The sequence below is a fragment of the Platalea leucorodia genome, assembly GCF_965183815.1.
Source record: "Platalea leucorodia genome assembly, chromosome: 9".
Lineage (NCBI taxonomy): Eukaryota > Metazoa > Chordata > Aves > Pelecaniformes > Threskiornithidae > Platalea > Platalea leucorodia.
Window position 1 is genome coordinate 14,419,503 of NC_138831.1, and position 3,546 is coordinate 14,423,048.

Genomic DNA, 3,546 nt, shown 5'->3' on the forward strand with positions numbered 1-3,546 from the left:
ACCTGGGATTGAAATCAGAGGGCATTAAAAATATTTCCCTTGAAACTCATGTCCTATTTGTTTGATACGTGCATGTTCTTTTAGGCATGTGACAAAAAGAAAGAGTTTTCAGGAAAATCGCTCATGCACTCATAAAACTGGTAGAGTTTATTCTTCTGCGCTCTCCTTCCGTACCAGAAATTCTTGTGATAAGGGGAAAACCACCACATGACACAACCTTTATCTTTTGGGGAACTAAAAGGACATCATTCTTGTATTAGAGGGTGGTGAGGATGAGGATGAGTATGATGAGAAGGACAGGGGACCTTTGAAGGTACCCAGTTATGTTTGGTTTGGAACTGGCCTGTGGCAGAGCTAAAAGACAGACCTTGCTTTTTGAGGCTGAAGCAGAAAAGGCAAAAGTTGAAGACATTAAAACATCAGGATGCCATTCTCTGAAACTTCAATGGTGTAGGATTTAGGAGCCTTTGGTGTAAGGATTGGCCAGGAATCACAAAGGTAGGTGAAGGACAAAGCTTCAGGGAAGTCCAGTACTATGATAGGTGAAAGCTTTTAGATCTGAGTTTCTGAGTTCTGGTGACCTGCAATTTTTTATGAACTTTTATTTTAAATTAATTTTAAAGACCCCACCATTTTACAGCAGCAGGAACAATAAGAGAAAGGAAAACCCCAAGTCATGTAGCCAGCTGTGTTCCAGGATGAAAATGTATAAGGAATAAGCAATTTGTGGAATCCTAAATGGACAACTCTTGGGGAGGGGCAAGAAAAATGGCAAAAAGTAAGAGTCCTTTAGGCAAAGTAGATAATTGAACTGCGATGGATATGTGATTTTTTTTTTATGCATCCAGGCAACTATTTGCTTTAGATGTAATGACTGTTATAAATCACAGAATGAAGTTTCTAACCCCAACACATGCCTGGAACAGAGCTGTTGATGCTATCCAGCTAATAAAGCATATTTCTTGAAGCAACAACAGGTTACCTATCACTGTGTCATTCACTGTGGTGACATGATTACAGGTTAGGGAGGGCATCATTTAGGACAAAGCTGAAGGAACCGTATGGCATCTTACAAACAAATTATGTCATCTAACATGTGAATTTCTGAATGGCACACCAAGATGTGCGGTATGATGATCAGAGCTGGTTCCTGTCTCTCCCATTGCTTTGGTTTGGGCTACCATTCCTCCTGAGTGGGCAAGACACCCAGGGCGAGGGGACTGAGAGAGGGATGCAGGCATGCGAGACCTGAAGATGAAAAAAAATTTCCACTTCTGAAGCTGTGCATTTTGTGCTATTATCTAGGCCTAACTTTTAGGTCTGGATTACTTTTTGGTTTACTGGGTTGCCGTTTGACTTTGTGGGAATGATGACCTTTGATAGGTTATCTGAATTTAAGGATTTCAAAGTTTAGCATTTGGCAATATACTCTGCCTGAATTTAAAAGACAATGGCATGTACTATGACTATTTGAAAAAAAAAAAAAAAGCTGTTTTTTTCTTTTGTGTGTGAAAAACGAGCTACCCATTGAAAGAAGAGCTTGTTGCACACTGTTATATGTGTTTCATGTATATTCACAAAGAAGCAGTTTTGAAAAATATACTGCTGTGCTTTTGCTGCTGGAAGTAAAGAAGAATATTAAAAATCCCATTTTTCCTACTGCTTCACGTATGCTGCTGTGTAAACACTGAGTATTTGCTGTCCTGTTGGGATTAACTGATGTTTGTTCAAGGTGGGAGAGGTGTTTTTAGAAAACGGATGGTTTTGGACTATTTTTTTCCCTCACGAACTGGTGAAATAGAATCTGATTTCAAATTGTTCTCTGTAATTTTTACTATTGGCTCTAATGAAAAATACCCCAATGCTGAGAGTCTGTGCAACAGGTACTCATTTACCTCAGTCCTCTGCACCACACAACAGCTTCAGTTAAAACACCTGCATGCTGCACTCTGCTTGTGGTGTACTATAAAATGATAAGTACTCTGAAAAATCATATGCTAAAACCTTAGACTCATCACCCAACTTTGGGGGTATTTTTGACCTTTTATTCTGGGCTTTGGTGGGGACAATAATATTACCTTATCACACAGAGTGGTTGTGCAAATAAATGTAGTATTGGCAAATGAAACCCTCAGATGACGTCATGATCAGTGCTGTAGAAAAAGGTCCATAGGGAAATTACTAATTCAGAGCATGGCTAGAACAACATGTACAATAAGTAAAGCTCTGGAGCAGCTGCTGAGCTGTGAGGATGGAACAGGACTTTGCATATCTGCTTATTCTGTTGCACTCGACTGTCTTTGCTTTTTACTCTCCAGGTGAGCTGATCATTGCAGACGTGAACGGTAACAGGATTGTCCAGACTGCAGTCAATGAGTAAAGAGCATGTTTTGAATTTTAGTGCCCAAAAGCTTAGTGTTTTACTCATTGTAGAGCTCGGAGGAAAAACTTTGGAGCTCTGTCACTGATGTGCATCCAGCTGCCCATTGAAGTCATTAGGCACTTCTTGGGGTTATCAAGAGGTAAGTAGACATGTGAGATGAGGAACAAGAAGGCCTTTTGGTAACACATTTTAGCAAAGTATCGAAAATATCCGGGATTTAAGGAAAAAGAGACTCCCTCAGCTGCCTAAGACTCTTTTGCACCTAACCTCCAACGGCCTAGTAGGGGGAAAGCCCCTATTTGCTATTTATTTTAATTATCAGGATGCATGCATGGTGATGTCTAGGTTACCATTGATGTGAAGGACCCACAAATCTCCGCCCAGACTTTTCATCTCCAGTAAAAATAATGAAGAAAGCAAGGAAATAAAATTACAGGCTTCAGAAGAAAATGCACCAGGTCTCCTCTGTTGTATGTTAGTTCAGTTCTGCCATCCGAAACGGCACCTACTGCTGCAGGGAGGATTTGAGAAATGCTAAACATATCATTACTGGGGGTAAAAAAAAAAGAAAAAGAAATCGTTAACATAATGATAGCCATCACACCAGAGTGAGGAAAAGTGCAGAAAAATGCATAACTGTTTTTCCAGCTTTCAGAAATGTCTTGCTGTTGCAGATGAAAAAAACTTCTTGGAGGCTGATGGGGTTTGGATTGTCCCTGGGGATTTATTTGATGTATGATCTGACTGGGAGTAGTCAGGTAGAGAGAAATGCTTTAGATTTGGAGTGCAGTGGACCATAGCCCAATAATTCAAGACAAGTTTATCTGCAATGGGAGCTGGGAAGTTGCAGGAGTGTGATGTGGTGGGATCTCTGTGGGTCCTGCATGTTTTGCTTTCAAAATATGGAACGTACCTGTGCTGACCATCAGGCCATCTTTCCTTCTGCTACTGGAAGAGGTCTGTGGTCTGCAGGACACCCTACTCACCTTTCCCCTGTGACTTCACTTGCTGGCACACAGCTCTTCCCCTGAGCGTGGTCACCACCCCTGGCCAGCATTTCATGGTCAACCTGTGGTGACACTGCATGAGTCCTGCCTGCGGCTGTGCCCATGCTGCAGGGAGTCAGTGAGCTCCTGCCAAGGGCAACAGGAGGCAGAAACTCT